The sequence below is a fragment of the Hemicordylus capensis genome, chromosome 2 (genome assembly GCF_027244095.1).
Source record: "Hemicordylus capensis ecotype Gifberg chromosome 2, rHemCap1.1.pri, whole genome shotgun sequence".
NCBI classification, from domain to species: Eukaryota; Metazoa; Chordata; class Lepidosauria; order Squamata; family Cordylidae; genus Hemicordylus; species Hemicordylus capensis.
The window spans coordinates 222,992,807-223,011,877 of NC_069658.1; the positions used below are offsets into that span (position 1 = coordinate 222,992,807).

Sequence of the window (19,071 nt, forward strand, 5' to 3'; positions counted from 1 at the left end):
CCAGTCTGTGTAGACAATACTGAGCTAGATAGACCAACGGTCTGACTCGGTATATGGCAGCTTGCTAGGTTCCTATGTTCTACTATGTTTTACTCCAGGATAAACTCAGGGGGAGGTTGGATTTATTTATTTTTTGGAAGAAATTCTCAATAAGGGTATTTAAGAGAACGTCTTCTTTGTCATGAACCCTACCGCCCACTGAGATTGTCTGGAGAGGTCCGTCTGCATTTGCCACCGGCTCATCTGGTGGCTACTCAGAGACGGGCCTTCTCTGCTGCTGCCCCGAGGCTTTGGAATGCGCTCCCTAGTGAAATAAGAGCCTCCCCATCTCTGACAGCTTTTAAAAAGTCTTTAAAGACGCATCTGTTCACCCAGGCTTTTAATTACTATTATTTTAATGGTTTTAATGCTGTTTTAAAATATTGTTTTAAAATTTTTAAATTGTTGTCATGTTTTAAACTTTTTCTTTTTACTAATGTTTTACTTTCTATTTTTATTTTCTTGTAAACTGCCCAGAGACCTAAGTTTTGGATGGTATCAAAATATGTTTTGAAAATAAATAAAAAAATAAAGTACTTTCCCCTCAGTGTTATGTACCCCAACCTTAGACTTAAAGGTACCAGCTCAGAAGTATGTGGAATTGAGGCCTGTGTCTGATTTCATTTTATATTAAGAAATGAATTAATGCTTGGGCTCAGGGTGAACTGACAGCCCAGATCTCAACTGACCTGTGAGGGAAGAGGCGATCCAGCATTGTATTGTGAAATGGATACTCAAGAAGACACAAAAGCTAGGCCTGAGCTAATCATATGCTAAAATGCAACTCACTACCAGATAATGTCTGTGGAAGAGGCCAGAGGCTGACCTCTTCTTTCCTGTTGCAAGAAGTTTATGTTAATCTTTGTCAATGATGGCTCTGCTATGCCCAAAGGGGATTATTCAGTTGCTGTCTATAGAAATTCCACCCTAAGAAAACACCTGTAGACTTTAATTCTTACCTCACTGACAGGCTGCCTTAGTCAAATGTATTGATTAACTCGTCTCACACATGTACAGATGAGAAGAAGGACCCTGCTCCAGAAGGTGAAGGGGGGCACATAGTACCCCACACAGGGAGGCTTGTCCTGGCTGACTCCAGGGGCTGTCTTGATTGCCCAGTCATAGCTGCTCCCCTTCGGAATGTTCAAGTTTCTTACTCTGGATCTGGCTGTAACAAAATGAGTTTTCCTGCAGAACATAATGGGTTTTCCTGTAGAATATAGTAAAGCAGGGATTTTCAAACTTGAGTTGCCAAATGTTGTTGGGCTATAACTTCATCCCCTGCCACAATGGCTGGAGATGGTGGGAGTTGTAGTCCAACAAAAAAATGGCAACAAAGGCTTGAAAACCCCTGCATTAAGGCTCGGATTAGGAGTGTGCTGTGCACAAAACTGCTCCGGGCAATTTGGTTCGAGTTTGAACTGAACTGGAAACAAACTGCCCAGTTTGCAAGCCAGTTTGTTAGAACCAGCTGGCGGTTCGGGCACTAGAACCAGGTTGAACTGGTTCAGCCAGTTCGATCCAGTTCTGCATGCTTGCAAAGGGGAATCTGATAAGGATTCCCCTTTACAAGCAAAGGGGGAATTCTATGGGGTTGGGAAAGGGCATGCTGGGGGTTGGGAGGGAGGTCATTTACTCGCTGCAGTGGTGCAGCTAAAAATAAACACAAGGTGAACACCAGCAGCAGCCACTGGAGAGATTCTGTGGTAAGGTTGAATAGGAACAGTTGCTAAATATAAGAGATCCACCACTTTAAAAGATGCCTCTTTGCTCAGTTAGCAGTAATATCAATACATTTATCTTTTTACTGGTAATAAAAATGTGTTATTTTTATTCATAATTAAAATATTTTATTAGTAATTTTAAAAACTATTTTTATTAGTAATTTAAAACAACAACAATTTCTTTTTATTAGTAATAAAGCTAAAGCACAATGTACAAGGATAATAATGTCATGGAAGCCCAAATAAAAAAATAATAAATTGAAATTTAAATTTCAAAATCCTCTCAACAAGCCACAGCATTTTCCTTCTGAAAGCTTTTTCTAACACTGACCATGGCAGATAGAAAACAGAGAGTCCTTGAAGCAACATATTTATCTTGTGCACGCAGCAGAAAGATCCCTGTATCAATGATGTTTTCTTGGTGGTGAAACATGCAGACGTTTTTGGATTTTGTTTAAACAGCAGCCATACGAGGCAATCGTTCTGAAGAATGATGAGCAGGACCTAGGCCGCTTTCTCACATAACGCCAAACTGGAAGTGAAGGGGGCAGAGATTCCATTTAGTGGTTGTCAGAATGCATGAAACCATGGTTTTGTCACAAAAGCACAAATACAAAGTACTGATTGTTGCCTTTAAAGCCCTAAGAGGCTTAAGTTCGGGTTACCTTAAAGAGCGCTTTCTTCTGTATGATCCCCACCACACACTGAGGTCATCTGGAGAGGTCTGTCTCCAGTTATCACTGGTACATCTGGTGGTGCCTCAGAACTGGGCCTTCTCTGGCTGTTCAGGAGCAGCTGCTCCTGAGCAGAAATTTGTAGTTCATTGTTGGCCTTCAAGAAAGCCCTTAAAACATATTTACTTGGTCTGATCTGCCAAGGTTTTAAAATTGTTCGTCCTTGTTTTTAACTGGTTTTAAATGGTTTTCAAATCTGTTTTTAATATTGTTTTAGATGATTGTTTGTTAGTTTGCTTTTTGTTGCATCTGGATGGGGTAGTATAAAAATGTAATTAATAAATAACAAACCAACCAACAAATAAAAGTGTCCCGAGGTCTGGAAGGCAAACCTAACTTACCTCAGAGGGTTGTTGTGAGGATAAACATAACCATGTTCCTCTGGGCTCCTCGCTGCTCCAACCTGAGGCTTGAAGGCAGCATGGTGACATCCAAACTCTGCCCCTGTAACCTGGGCTTTGTGCTTTGGCTGCTGCCAAAACCATAGAGAGGGCAGCTCCAACCAGCCAAGAAACATGCCAGCTCTGTGCCTATTGCGCTTCTCTCTGGCCACCTCTCGGGGAACTTGTACCGGCCCCCACTGTCTCCACATTCCTCCAGCCATTTCCCGGCAACAGGGATGCCACATTGCTGCATCCCAAGCTTCATAGCATGTCAAAGAGAAAAACCACATTGCAGGGATTCCCTCTTTCCACTGTGTCTCAGGTCCCCCCCACCTCCGGTAATCCGCAGGGAAAGGGGTTGGGACGACAAAATGAGTACTTTGTGGAGAAGTCTCCACACATGATGTGAAGTGATTTGCACAAGTACATGGAGTCCCGGTGGCACCATAAACTGGGTGTTTCCCAACAAAGAAAATGCATGCCGGAGGAGTGATACGTGGGGTCTTGGTTGAAAGGCAGCCCCTGGGATTCTTGAGTGGCTCTGCCCTATTTTGTGTACAGAATAGTAGGGGAAGGTGGCCCAGCCCACTCCATGGCATAAGTCGTATGAAGGACCATCTTGGTGAATGTTGGGCTGGACTGCTAATAATCTGTGATGATGCCCCCTTCTCCCATGGACCGCTTTCTCATGAGAGTGGCAGGCCATAGGCACACACATGCGGGCTGGAGGGCTGTCACCACCCAGCCCCATTGCTAGATCCACACAAGCCCCAGGGAACGGTACCACACCAACACCTTTCCAGGTCACGGCAACTGGCAGACCGCAGGAGTGAAAGCGCTCACTCTGGCAATCTGGTCATCCCTTGGCACATATGCAGGTTGATTTTTGCCCAGAACGGCCACCCTGCTTGCCAGGAATCACTGAAAAGGGGGGCTCCCCTCACCCATGATTCCCCGCGGTGCCCAATCTGCACACACTGCAAGACCAGTCCCAGCCTGGGAATTTTGAATGTGTACTAGGAGCCATCCCCTTGCCAGATGAGCCCACAAGGAAACAGCCAGACACACGGAGTGGTCGGGAGTCCTTGGGAGTCTGTATGGGTTGAGTGTAGAGGGGAAGGTGAGGAGTATGAGTTCTATTTTTAAACAGATATACTTGTGGGGCGGGGGACATCAGTGGAGGCTCCTATACTTGGATGGCCTAACTCATGAGGGTGCAGTCCTATGGAGACCCAAAGCTCATGGGGCCTCTGGTCCCCCGCCAGTGGACTGGCCCTCTCATGAGAGAACTAATCCCCGCCCGGCAAGCCGACATGGGGGCAGGAGTGTGTTGGGGGTTCCTGGACAGCTTTGACTGGGTCTGCCTTCACAAGAGCATCCTTTGTCACAGTGAACCAGACCCCAGGACCCTCATATATCTGTTCCTTTCTAGGAAGTCATCATGACCCCTTCCCAGAGTAACAGAGAAACAGTGCCCCTTTCCATCCCCTTTTACCAGTAACTGTGCATGTGTGAGACTGTTTGGCTGCTGGGCTCTTACAAGGATGGCAGTGCAAATGGTGTGAGGTTTAAATACCATTGAAATGGGGTTTAAATGCAATTTAGATGCTTTTTCCCTGCTGAGGTGGGCGGTCAATGCCGAAAAGCCACGATTGTGCTGGGCACGCCCCCTTGAAGATCGTGCTGATGCCTTGCCCACAGTCTGGTGACACAAGCACTATGGAGCTTGCTGGGATGCAGCCTCGGTGGATCAGGAAGAGGGAAGGGTTCCTCAGCCCTGGAACCAGAGGTTGCCCAACCCAGATCTGAATGTGGTCTGCAGGACAGTTCCAGGGTTTAAGGAAACCTGCAGTTTCATGCTATGTGCGAAGGCAGCCATAGAAAAAGATGCATCAAGTTATCATCTTGTGGCAACCAGAAGCTGATTCTTTGGAACAACCTTTGGTTCTTTCCCATAATCCAAAGAGACTCATAAGGCCAGAAAGGGCTCTTCCAGACAGTGATGTATGCCAGCTTAATTGAAACCACAGGCTGTATTCATATCTTATGCGGAACTGAGGGTCTAACGGGCCCACAGTTATCCCCCTCCCCGCACATACACTTATCTGCTCACATTTGGATGCATCATGCGAAACCTGAACTGTAATTAGGGAAACTGAAGAGTAGAGGGAGAATTGGCTGCGCTGTCAGGCTTCCTCCTTCACATGAAGGACAGCCATAGTAGCCAACTGGAATGGAGAGAAGGAGCTTCCTCCCTCAGCTCCGATTTTGGGGGATCCTCTGCATTCTGACATACAGCAGCCGGCAGCCAACCACAGATAGGAGCAGCAAAACTGACTACTAACCAAGGGTTTAAATTGGAGTTTGGGGAGGGAAACCTTGGGTCGCCTTTCCAATGGGGCAGAGATTCCATGCATTTGGATGTATAAGAAATCCAACCTCTGCCTTGTTTGACTACAGTTTCCCACTACGTGCAAATGGGGCTACTGTGTTTTTGAAGTTAGAATAAAAGATGTTTTTTGGGGGGAAACACCTGTTTCACAGATTGCCAGCAGATGGCGCTAAGAACTGAACTGTCTGCAAAAAAGGAACCAGATCTGCAAAAAGGAATCAGACCTGAAGAGGTCTCTGAGGGGATGAAATTCTCCAGTTTTGAGAAGTGAGGGGGCAACCGTGTTACTATGATTGGTGGTTTCAGGTGGTCTTTTAATCCCCTTCCCCTTTATTTTACCATGATTCTGTGGGTAGAAGCTCTGGAAATGCTGGTTTTCTTCTCCATGGATGGTTCTGTCTGACTCAAAATGACTGGGAATTATTATATATCATGATATAATGGCATTCAAACTGTCCTGAGCCATAACCGCCCTGAGCCATTTTGGAAGGGCGGTATACAGATCAGATCAAATCAAATCAAATCAATAAATAAATAAATTCCAAGGTAGCTCCTGGTGGTGGGTGGGGATGGCAGCCGGGCCCCCACATGGTGATAACTATTTTCTCTTCTCTAGAAGTACATTTCTGTCATTTTTGAACTGCCTAAAAGGTGGTTGCTCTTTCCAGTTGTGGTTCACTGTGGATCAGTGCCCAGATGATCAATAATATCCATATCAAAACTAAGACCAGTATATCCCCAAGACTATCCAAAATAATCCAATCCATTGGACTTCGAGAAAGGCAGGTGAAAACACAGGAGACTAGCTGGGAGAGGTTCATATTAAGTCACCCACCTGAGGAATGTTGCTTTTTATTTATTTATTTATTTATTTATCATATTTTTATACCACCTGATATGCACATTGCCTGACAAAACCTTTTTGTCAGAAGGGTTCTCTATAAGGCAGCTGAGAGGATAGTTTAATTTTGAAGTAAATCACTGCCAACCTGTGTATTGTAATGTTTAACTCTGCAGTTCATCTGATAGGGATGTGCAAAACGTTTCGGATACAAAATGTTTTGTACCCAAAACAGCTTGTTTCGGGTGTTTTGTAGACAAAACAAAACACCCATTTTCCAGATCCAAAAGTTTTGTATACAAAACAAAACGTCCCTGTTTCGGCTACAAAACGTTTTGTTGTTTCGGACCTCCATTTTGTGGTGATCTCTGAGTCAGTCTCCATTTTGTGTTTGACATCTTTGAATTTCCCACCCTTCCAGCCTTCTGATCAGTGACCTAAATCATGGACTGACCTGCTGACAATTCCCTCCTTGTTCCCCATTGGCTCTTTTGCTTCTTCCCACTCTTTACTGACCCCACATTGGCCAGGGGAAAGGTTGCTAAGCCATGGGTTGCTGGGTTCTGCTGTTTCTGTGGTGTTTGGAGTGTAGATTCTCTGGTAGCATATGAGAGTGGATTCTTGTTTTTCACTGAAAATCTCATATGCTACCAGAGAATCTACAATGAACACCTCAGAAACAACAAAACCCAGTACCCCACAGGCTTGTGGGTGTGGGGGTGGTTGGCACCCTATGTGCACTACACAACCCCTCGCTCTGGGAAACCCCAGTGCCCCCCAAGTGGAATTATGGGGCTGCTGAAACTTCCATTATTCCCCATGGGAGAAATCTTAAAGACACGTAAACTTCAACAAATCACAAAAGAGCAGCCCTTTGCCCAATTCCTTTGAAATAATTCTGAAAGTTTCCTTGCCCCCATTGGGCACTACCACCCACCACACTCTGCTCTGGGTCATCCCTTTCCCCTTGAAAAGCGATACATTTGCTGGAATCCCCATTATTTCCTATGGGAAAATTCTTAAAGATGTGTAAACTTAAAAAAATTCACCAAAAAAATCAGCCCTTTGCCTAATTCCTTTGAAATGTTGGTGGTAGCTTCCACCCATTGGACACTACCACCACCACCCACTCTTTTTGCCCTGGGACCCTTTTTAAAAATCCAAATCGATTCAGATTCGGAAAATTTGGCTACAAAACAAAACAGGGCTGATTTTGATTCAGAAAATTTGGGTACAAAACAAAACAGGGATGTTTTGATTCGGATACAAATCAAAACAAGAAAATTCCAAAATGCACACCCCTATCATCTGATGGCTACTCAGGGATGGGCCTCCTCTATTGTTGCTCCGAGGCTTTGGAATGCTCTCCAGGGTGCTTTCCAGATTAGACCTTGCAACAGGGTCATGTTGGATCTCGGAAGTGTGCTTTCACACTTCCCATGTTGTGACACCGCAGTTCCTATGTGGACAGCCACGTGTCGTTCACATTGCCAAGGCCTTGTCTTGCATTTAATTGCAGCGATATAGAGCTAGGATGTTGTATATCTGGCGTAAAGAAGTTGCTGTTTTTTCGGGTTGTTAGTTGCTGCGGGACTGCTCCCCCTGCTGTTTATGTTTTCAATGCGACTTGCCTGAACGGAGGCATTTTGCTGCTGTTGAGCAGCTAACAGGAAAGTGCTCTTCTGAGATAAGAGCCTTCCCATCTCTGACAACTCCTTAAAAGGCAGTTAAGGAACATTTGTTCACCCAGGCTTTTAATTAAATTTACAGTTTTTAACATTGTGTTAAATTTAAAATTATTTTAATGTTTTAACATTTTAATTTTGTTTTAATTTGTATTTTACTGTAAACTGCTCAGAAGCATACATTTTTGGTGGTATATAAATATGCTAAATATATACATACATACATACATAAGGGTTTTTTTGGCTTTATAGTGCAATCCATTCTATGCAAGCCTACTTAGAAGTAAGTACAATTGGTTTCAATCAGATTTTTTCCCAAGGAAGTGTGTATACTGGCACGACTGTGCCAATATAACAAGATTTGCAGCATTAAGTGAAAAGCTCAAGGTATTCTTTGTTCTATTGCTGCTATTAATATCTCTAACTTAGTGTAGTCTTCATTTATTTTGTATCGATGTTTTTGTGTGTGGGGGGGTTAAAGTTTTGCTTTATGTTACCATGAATTCTCCTCCCCCTACTCTTTTCCAGCCTATACCAGTATTCTAAATGAAAAGGAGTCATTTTGGAGTTACATTTTATGTTCTTATCTCAGGGTGTAAATGGTGACTGTGACAAGGTTCAAGCATAAAAGCCTTAATCCCTAGCAACAGTTTTGTAGGGTCAATTGTAGAATGCAATAGTGATAAAAATGCACTCAGCACAGCTCCTCAATGTGAGCTTTGATTATGGGGGTATCTTCACCAATCTTACCTTGAATCTTCACCAATAAAAATCATATTTAAATCCATAAATAGCATTTTCAGGTATTGGAAAATGGAGTGGGGTGGTATTCTGCAGCTGGCTTGGAATCCTGGGGCTATTTAGTTTAGAAAAAAGACAACTGCAGGGAGACATGATAGAGGTCTATAAAATCATGCATGGTGTGGAGAAAGTGGATAGAGAGAAATTGCCAGGAAATTTAGGACAAACAAACGGAAGTACTTCTTCACACAACGCATAATCAACTTGTGGACTTCTCTGCCACCAGATGTGGTGACAGCCAACAACCTGGATGGCTTTAAGAGGGGTTTGGATAACTTTATGGAGGAGAGGTCTATCATCGGCTACTAGTCAGAGGGCTATAGACCACCTCCAGCCTCAAAGGCAGGATGCCTCCAGGTACCAGTTGTAGGAGAGTAGATGGACTTTGGGCCTTCCAACTGTTCTTATGTTCATGACAGCACTACACACAGCTAATTAGAAATGGTTATAAACTGAACTTGTATATTGGGAAATGTTGGGATATAAGGTCTGGGTGTTTAATGCTCAGGTAAATGGTCAGGTAAAGAGTTCCTCTCCAACTATTGTTGGTAGACATCCAGAGCAAATACAAGCCAACTAGACCATGCATAGGGTGTCTACCTGGATTTAGAATGCTTGAATATGGCATATGCTTATGCTTACAGCAGCATTCTTCTGAAGAGGCAATGAAATGCTGCCAGTAACTGTGATGGTGGGCATTGACCTAAACCTGCCCTTGGCCTAACAAAATTGATTTGTCCTCTTTCCCAAGCAGGGCCCGCCCTGAATGGGAGACTACATGTATGAGCACTGGAAGATATTCCCCTCAGGGGACTGGGCTGTTTTGGGAAGAGCATCTGCATCAGAAGATTCCAAGTACCCTCCCTGACATCCCAAGACACACAGGGCTGAGGGAGACTCCCACCTGCAACCTTGGAGAAGCTGCTGCCAGTCTGTGTAGACAATACTGAGCTAGATAGACCAATGGTCTGACTCAGTATATGGCAGCTTTCTATGTTCCTATATATAAACTCAATATGATATACGATTGTGTGTAGCCATATAAGTATATTGTTGTCTTATCAAAACAATAATGCCTGTTTTGGGGTCTTCCTCCCTTCTTTGTTTTATATTATGTACACCATCTAGAGAAAGGGATATCAGGAGGCATAGAAATATGATCAAGTAATAAGCAATCAGTCAATACATGATGAATGGATAAAAGGTGCAATTGTGTGTTCATGTACTAAGCCATTGCCAAACATAGACTAGAGCCAAGGGGATGAAATGACAAGGAAGCAGATTTAGGAATATCATAACTGTATGGGCTGCAGACAGTGCAACCGTCTGCCTCATGCTTGCAGTGGTGGTCTCCCCATCTCTGGAGGTTTGCAGACAGAGGCTGGACCAATATCTATCAGGGATGCTGTAAGTCCCCTGCTAACTGAGCCAAGAGGCACCTTTTTAAAAGTGATGATTCTCTTTTTTGAGCAGAGGGAGAGTAACTGGCCCTATCCATCCCCAGCTCAGCATCCCTCCAGTGGCGGCTGTTGGTGTTGTCTTATGTTTCTTTTTCAGATTGTGAGCCCTTTGGAGACTGGGAGCCAGTGTGTGTGTGTGTGTGTGTGTGTGTGTGTGTGTATGTAAACTGCTTTGGGGAACTTTTGTTGAAAAGCGGTACATAAATATTTGTCATAGTATGATCGTATTATTCCTCAGTCGTTTCCCCCCTGCACTGAGCAGGGGGTTGGACTAGAAGGCCTCTACGGCCCCTCCCAGCTCTTCGATTGTATGATCCCACGGCTTGTCCCCAGGTAAGCACGCAGTGAATGGTGCGGCAAGATCTCCTTCCTTGGCGAAGAGGCCTGTGAAATGTACCCCAGAGGGCCCTCGGGGAATCCTACAGCAGCCGGGAGTCAGCTCTGCCCTGTAGCGTTTCCGCAAGGAGTGCTCTACCTGTCCGTCATCCCACAAACCCTCCTCCTCTACGGAGGGATTTGACAAGCTTTTGCGATGGCTGCTGAGCACAAGGGCAAGGAGAGCTCTCCTCCTCCCCCGCCTCCTCCTGGCCTTCCTCCTCCTCCTCCTCCTCCCCCCACCCACCCGAGCCTGCATCTCTCTTGCAGGGACGCATCCTGAGAGCAGACGGCCTTTGCTGGGGAGGAGAAGATGCTCCCAGCCAGAAGGGAAGCGGTGTAAATCACAGCAGGAGCCGGGAGACTCGCGTGCCAGTGGGCTGCATCTTCCCCAATCTGCCCGGCTGCTGTTCTCGCCTCCCCGCTCCTCCTCCGTGTCTGCTGCAGCCTTGAGGCGCCCATGGCCCTTGTGGATCAATGAGGTGAGACCCTCTGCTTTATATTTTGGAAGTAGGGGAGGGAGGGGATGGTGGGGGCGGGGAGGCGTTGGGGGGGCGCGCGCTGTGCAGCGGGAAGGAGGGCTATAAATGGCCAAGCTGAAGATCAGGCAGGATTTGCAAGGCTAGGAAGAGGATTGCAAGGAGAGAGAGGACCAGAGAGGCAGAGGAAGCTCGGAGCGACACAGCGGATTGTTTGCATAGTCCTTTGGTGATGCTGACTTGGGGATCATGTTTATTTTATGCTCCGGCCAGCAAAAACCAGGTGCATGGTGCCTTGCAGCTGCCATTGCAGTAAAAGCATTGCTGGATCTGCAGAGGGAACTGCAAGTGGTAGGAGAATCCCCCTCCCCGCCCTCCTTTAAATGTCTGAATCGGAAGAGCAAAACGCAGGCAAGGTCAGGAGGATCGTGGAGGGCCTGTGGGGTGCTCTGCACACCGCCTGCTCGCTGCTTTGTGTTTGGCGATGGAAGGTTTCAAGGTGAATTCGCCAGTTCACACACAGGCATGGGTGTGAATGCGGCCATCTCGGATCAGACTCCACAAACCCAGGTTAGATATCGCCTGGCCTCACACCTGCAAGTCCATGCCTCTGAGTATGGAGGTAACTCACTCACATTCCGTTTGTGAGGGGCTGAGTGACAAGTCAGCTGGCGATTATAGGGTCACACAGTCATAGAACGTTAGAAGGGTCTTCTGGAGGTCTTCTAGTCCAACCTCCTGTTCAGTGCAGGAAACTCCTGCAAGATCCCTGACAGACGGCCATTCAGCCTCTGCTTGAAAATCTCCAGCAAAGGAGATCCCACCATAAGAACATAAGAACAGCCCTGCTGGATCAGGCCCAAGGCCCATCTAGTCCAGCATCCTGTTTCGCACAGTGGCCCACCAGATGCCGCTGGAAGCCACAGACAGGAGTTGAAGGCGTGCCCTCTCTCCTGCCATTACTCCCCTGCAACACCACTAGGGATGAGGCTGTGGATCAGTGGTAGAGCATCTGTTTGCATGCAAAAGGTCCCAGGTTCAGTCCCTGGCAGCATCTCCAAGCGGTTTTTCACACCTGGCTTTTAGTTCCCATCTCCTCCGGAATGGAGGTGTGTGTTCACATATAGGTCAAATTTGTTCCAAAGTCCCTGCGAGCTATCGGGGAGCACTTCACACACAATTCAGGTCATTCATTGCACATTAGAGTGTAGCCTGATTTATATCCAGGATTTTTAAAAAATCCACTTTGGGCATCTTTTTTTTTTTTTTTTTGGTAACTTCAAACTTGCAGTAAAGCCTTGCAGAAAACGTGCAGTAAAGCCTGCAGTCTGGGAAAGCTTCAGGTAGGGCTGGGAAAGACTCCTGCCTGAAACCTTAGTGAGCTGCTGCCAGTCAGTGCAGACAATTCTGGGTTAGATAGGCCAGTGGTCTGACTCAGTATATGGCAGTGTCCTATGTTCTTCTGCACTGCATTAGGCAGACTGTTCCATTGTCAAACAGTCTGTGCAGTCAGGAAACTCTTCCTAATGTCTAACCTAAATTTGCGTCCATGCAGTTTGTTCATCAGTGCGTTCTATAGACTTCCTGATCAAGTTGTTACTTGGTACGGTTGTTACCACTGCACCTGGGATTCTTTTTCAAAATGAACATTTTCTGACTTTGGAATAGGACTGTTTTCAGTCTATCATTGTCACCAGCGTTTTTCACCTGCATGCCTGAATTGGACCTCTTCAGACAATACTTCAACCCAGTCCTCTCAAATACATAAGAACAGCCCTGCTGGATCAGGCCCCAGGTCCATCTAGTCCAGCATCCTGTTTCACACAGTGGCCCACCAGATGCCTCTGGGAGCCTACAGGCAGAATTGAGGGCATGCCCTCTCTCCTGCTGTTACTCCCCTGCAACTGATACCCAGAGGCATCCTGCCTCTGTGGCCAGAGGTAGCCTATAGCCCTCTGACTAGTAGCCATTGATAGACCTCTCCTCCATGAAGTTATCCAAATCCCTCTTAAAGCCATCCAGGTTGTTGGCTGTCACCACATCTGGTGGCAGAGAATTCCACAAGTTGATTATGCGTTGTGTGAAAAAGAACTTCTGTTTGTTGGTCCTAGATTTCCTGGCAATCAATTTCATGAGATGACCCCTGGTTCTAGTGTTATGTGAGAGGGAGAAGAATTTCTCTCTATCCACTTTCTCCACACCATGCATGATTTTATAGACCTCTATCATGTCTCCCCGCAGTCGTCTTTTTTCTAAACTAAAAAGCCCCAGGTGTTGTAGCCTTGCCTCATAAGGAAGGTGCTCTTGACCCCTGATCATCTTGGATGTCCTCTTCTGCACCTTTCCAGTTCTACAACGTCCTTTTTTAGATGTGGTGACCAGAATTGTACGCAGTACTCCAGGTGTGGCTGCACCATAGTTTTGTATAAGGGCATTATAATATTAGCAGTTTTATTTCCAACTAGTGTTTTTTAGCCCGTTACAATAACGGGCGCTAGCGTTCCCCCCCCCCTTACCTCCCGTTCCCTCCTCTCCCGGCCCCACGGGTGGCCATTTTGGCCAAATTGTTGTCCCGATCGTTCCAAAAAATTCCTGCCGCGGCCGCCACCGCCAGCCGCCCGCCCAGCCTCCCAGCTGCCCGATTCCTCCTCTCTGGCCCCCTCCCCCATGATTAAGGACTTAATCGGCCCATGCAATTTCCACTGCCGCCGCCGCCCGCCTGCCCGCCCTCCCTCCCTCCCAACTGCCAAGTCCTCCTCAGCCCCGGCCCACATCAGTCGGGCGATGAAAGTCCATATTTTGAGAAGGAGAGAGGAGCTCGCAAGCAGAGCTCTTCTCTCTGCAAAGCCTCTTCCCGAACTGGCGCTTTGGGTGCAAAGGACGCCTGTTGCGTCCTTTGCGTCGATAGCGCCAGTTCGGGCAGAGCCTTTGCGCAGAGAGGAGCTCTGTTTGCGAACTCCTCTCTCCTTCTCAAAATATGGGCTTTCATCGCCCAACTGACGCGCGGCTAAACGGGTAAGGAGGACTCGGGCAGCTGGGAGGGCAGGCGGTCGGTTGGTGGCGGCCGGGAGAGGACTCGGGCAGCTGGGCAGGCGGGCGGGTGGGCGGGCGGCGGCCGCAGTGGCGGCCGCAGCAGGAATCGTTGGGGGCAATTTGGATAATTTGGTCAACATGGCCGCCCCTGTCTGGGCGGCCGTATCTTTTTCGGCGGTTCTGGGCATGCGCTCCGCGCATGCCCAGAACTGCTGAAAAAGACACGGGCAGCACAGTTGCACACTCAAGGGTTTTATTATAGAGGATCCCCTTCCTAATGATCCCTAGCATGGAACTGGCCTTTTTCACAGATGCCGCACATTGAGTTGACACTTTCAATGTGTTGTCCACCATGACCCCAAGATCTCTCTCCTGGTCAGTCACCGACAGCTCAGATCCAAGGAAATTACATGCCTGTTAGCTTAACGTCCGTTCCAGGCAAATTGATGGAAAGCATCCTCAAGGATAAAACTGTAAAACACATAGAACAACAGGCCCTGCTGGCAGAGAACCAGCATGGCTTCTGAAAAGGTAAATCTTGCCTCACAAACCTTTTGGAGTTCTTTGAGAGTGTCAACAAGTGTGTGGATCAAGGTGATCCAGTTGACATAGTCTACCTGGACTTCCAAAAAGCTTTTGACAAAGTTCCTCATCAAAGACTCCTGAGGAAACCTAGCAGTCATGGGATAAGGGGACAAGTACATGTGTGGATAGCTAACTGGTTGAAAGAAAGGAAGGGTAGGTATCAATGGAGCATTTTCACAATGGAGGGAAGTGAGAAGTGGGGTCCCCCAGGGATCTGTACTGGGAGCGGTGCTTTTTAATTTATTCATAAATGATCTAGAAGCAGGGGTAAGCAGCAAGGTGGCCAAATTCGCAGATGATACCAAATGCTTTTGAGTAGTGAAATCCACAACAGATTGTGAGGAGCTCCAAATGGATCTCTCCAAACTGGGTGAGTGGGCGACAAATTGGCAAATGCAGTTCTGTTGGCAAGTATAAAGTGATGCACAATGGGACGAAAAACTCCAACTTCAAGTATACGGGGATGGGATCTGAGCTGTTGGTGACTGACCAGGAGAGGGATCTTGGGGTCGTGGTGGAGAGCTCGTTGAAAGTGTCAATTCAATGGGGGGGTACACATGTTGCTTCCTAACATGCCTATCACCTAACCAGAAAGAGATAGTATTTAAAGCAGTATTAACAATTATTAGTGCAAGGTTTTATTTGATAGGCCACCTCCTGGAGTTCCGAGGCAAGATGCTGCTAAAGACAAGTTGCAGGGCAGCAACAGCAGGAGAGAGGGCATGCCCTCAGCTCCTGCCTGTGGGCTTCTCAGGTGCATCTGATGGGACACTGCGAAAGAGGATGCTGGACTAGATGGACCTGGGGCCTGATCCAGCAGGGCTGTTCTTATGTTCTTATGTACAACATGTCCATCCCCCTTTAATATCTCTTGTTCTCCACCCACCCACCCTGAGCCTGCCTCCTTGCTTCCCCTGCAAGCAATGGGAGAAGAGAAGGAGAAATAAAAAGAAAGAAAGAAAGAAAGAAAGAAAGAAAGAAAGAAAGAAAGAAAGAAAGAAAGAAGGAAGGAAGGAAGGAAGGAAGGAAGGAAGGAAGGAAGGAAGGAAGGAAGGAAGGAGACAGGGAAGGGGGAGAAAGTACCTTTTAATCTATGATTAAAGGTAGATATATCCAGCAGAGACTTGTGTTTTGGGTGGTATGTGTGTATATATATATATATATATATATATATATATATATATATATATATATATATGTGTGTGTGTGTGTGTGTGTGTGTGTGTGTGTGTGTGTGTGTGTGTGTGTGTTTGTGTATAGAGAGAGAGAGTGAGTCTTAACCGTATGTACAACTCTAAGAAGTTGCCCAAAATCTCTGACCATTTATCTGATTTCTTTTCCTTGGCAAAGACCCATTTCTCATGTGCTTCTAGTTCAAGCTGGTCATGCACCCAGTCCATGATCCCAGGGGGCATTATACAATTTCCACTGTCACAGTATTAATCGTTTGGCCCCTAACAGGCCTCTCCATAACCATTGTTTAGAACTCCTGTTTAGTCTCCAAGGGGCCTGGATAAAGCCCGATTCTGCAGTGAACATATGTGTAGAAGGGCTGTTCCCTGCCCTCTGTGCATTAAGATCCCCAGCCTTGGGTCACAGGAAAAAAAGAAGCTGCCATATACTGAGTCAGACCATTGGTCTATCTAGCTCAGTATTGTCTACACAGACTGGCAGCAGCTTCTCCAAGGTTACAAGCAGGAGTCTCTCTCAGTCCTGTCTTGGAGATGCTGCCAGGGAGGGAACTTGGAACCTTCTACATGCAGGTGCTCTTCTCAGAGAGTTCCCATCCTCTAAGGGGAATATCTCCCATTCAAATGCAATCAGGGCAGACCCTGCTTAGCAAAGGGTACAAGTCATGCTTGCTACCGCAAAACCAGCTCTCCTCCCTTGGACCAGCTCTCCTTCCTCTCTGTCCCCAGATGATGTTGGGCTACAAAATCCCATCATCAGCCACCGTCATTGTGGCTTGGGGTGATGGAAGTCGTTTTTGTGGGCTGTCACAGATGCTGGAGTGGAGTTTTTTCTCCCCTCGGAGATGTCGTGTTTCCCAGGTGGCTGATCTTTTGACATGTGTAGCAAGGGTTCCCAAACTGGGTTCCTCGGAAGTTGTTGAACAACAACTCCCATCATCCTCAGCCACAGTAGTCACAGGGGATGATGGTATTTGTAGTCCAGCAGTATATGGCAACCCAAGTTTGGGAACTGCTGATAGAGAGAGCTTGTAAAGTCAGACCAAATTACTCCTGAAATACTAGGAACACAGAAAAAACCTGTGGTGCTGTGTGAATTCTCGGATTGAATCCTTGCTTAGCTAGGGGCTCAGTCACAGTTGCCATCTGCAAAATAGGAACAGCAATGGCCACATGGCAACCTGTGACCCTGGGTTTTCACTCCTCTCCTGTCCTTGCCACCCTTGCATCCTTGGGGAGGAGAGCTGGTCTAGTGGCAGTGAGCATGAATGGCCCCTTGGCTAAGCAGGGTCCACCTTGGTTTGCATTTGGATGGGTGACTACATGTGAACACTGCGTGCTGTAAGATAATCCCCTTAAGGCAGGCCTACTCAACCTTTGTCCCGCCCCCAGCTGTATTTGGACTACAACACCCATAATCCCGAGCCACAGTGGCCAATAGCCAGAGATTATGGGAGTTGTAGGCCAACATCTGCAGGTGGGCCAAAGTTGAGCAGCCCTGCCTTAGGGGTTGGGGCCATAGCTCATTGGAAGATCATCTGCAGGTCCCAGGTTCGATCCCTGGCAGCATCTCCAGGTAGGGCTAGGAGAGATTTCTGCCTGAAATCTTGGAGAGCTGCTGCCAGTCAGTGTGGGCAATACTGAGCTAGAAGGACCAAAGGTCTGACTCAGTAGAAGGCAGATTCCTATGTCCCTGTGGTCACCCCCACTCCCTAGCAGTAACTAGCCAAGATCATATCTGGCATGTTGAAGCCCTAGGAAGGCTGAGAGGAAGTTGCTGAAACAAGTGTTAGAACAAGCATTCCCAAACTTGGATCTCTAGGTATCGTTGGATTACAGTTCCCAGCATTCCCAGCCACAAGGTCCAAAGACCACTGTAAGCATTGTAGTCCAACAACTTCTAGGGACCCAAGATTGGAACATGGAAAGGTCAGTCAGAGAAGCCCTGTTGAAATGGTCCCAGAACATAAGCATCAGGGTGTGCAGTCAATTTAAAGTGCTGATTTTGCTTAAACTGGAAGCTGAAATCACAACTTATTTTGTTAAATGAAAGCAGGCAGCCTCCAGTATTGATTTCCCCCTCTTTGTTGAGCAGAGCAAGAAATGCAGAACAGAACCTTTCTGACTGAGGGGGGTACGTGTGTGTGTGTGTGCAGGGCCATTCAGGCTTTCAGGTTGTACAGAACTCTTCCTCTGGGCTCTGTATAAACTGTTTGGGGCCAGACTGTCTTAAAGATCACCCACTCCAGTATGAGCCAGGCCAGTCCTGCTATCCGTATCAGAAGCCATGCCCTCTGGTCCACATTTGGTGGGGACCTTTTGGCTGATGGCCCCACACCTTTGCAGGTCCCTGCCCAGAGAGGTGAAACAGGCCCCTTCTCTTGCTGTCTTCAGGTGGTAGCTGAATGAACTGTCATTCCGTAAAGCCATTTTAAGTTTTGACATTTGAAAAAACCAGCTGATTGGTGGAGCTGTTCTGGTTGCTGTTGCAACCCCATGTTGCAGCTGAGGCTGGAGGGGAGCGGCTGGCCTAAGACTACTGAGTTTCATGGCAGAGCTGAGAGTTTACCCGGAGAAGTCTTGATTCACAGCTCCAGCGCTGACCACAAGTAATCAGGAAAAACAAGTTAATACAGAGCAGGTGTTCCCAACCTTGGTCCCTAGATTTGTTGGACTACAACTCCCATCATCCTTTGACTGACACAATGTGAATGTGAATCAGGACTTACCTGGGTCAAATCTCAGCTCTGCCATGAACTCAGTGGTCTTAGGCCAGCTGCTCCCTTCCAGCCTCAGATGCAACATGGGGCAATAATATTTGCCTGCCCGAGTTCTTGTAAGGATTACAACAAGATAATATACACAAGGTACTTTGAAACCTCAGAAGACACTATAGTCTTCTATAGTAGGCTGCTGTTTATAAGGAAAGGCAGGGTTCCATTTCTAAAATGAATAGCTTGGCTCGAGTCCAGAAAGTGAAGGAGAGAGAAAAGAAATGTCCCCCTCTGGAGGAAGACCGATGCAAGAGGCTCTGCAATGCCAGCAGAAAAATATCTGTTGACGAAGACAGGTGGTGAGATGGATGCCCATATAGAACCTCCATGTTCAGAGGCAATATACTCATCAATGCCTGCTGCTGAGGAGCAACAGTAGCAGGGTGGCTTTTGTCTTTGTGCTCTGGTTGTGGGCTTCCTGGAGCTATCTAGTTGGCCACTGTGGGATGCTGGACTAGATGGACCTCTGGTCTGATCAGTGGCAAGCCACCATTACAACTAAGCAGAGCCTCCAGCCTCAAGGGCAGTCTACCTTAGAAAATCAGGCTGCTGGACTACATGGACCTTTGGCTTGAT

General features: G+C 46.9%; 1 protein-coding gene across 3 annotated transcripts in view; it reads left to right on the plus strand.

Moving 5' to 3' along the window:
- The first annotated feature begins 5,279 nt into the window (after positions 1-5,279).
- Positions 5,280-19,071, plus strand: part of ABHD8 (abhydrolase domain containing 8) — a 59,029-nt gene continuing 45,237 nt past the window's right edge. Inside the window, exons 1-2 of one of the 3 annotated variants that reach the window (XM_053298516.1) lie at positions 5,280-5,539; positions 10,705-10,916. The gene's annotated coding sequence lies outside the window, so the exon portion shown is untranslated. The other 2 variants (XM_053298518.1, XM_053298515.1) reach the window with 2 other exon arrangements.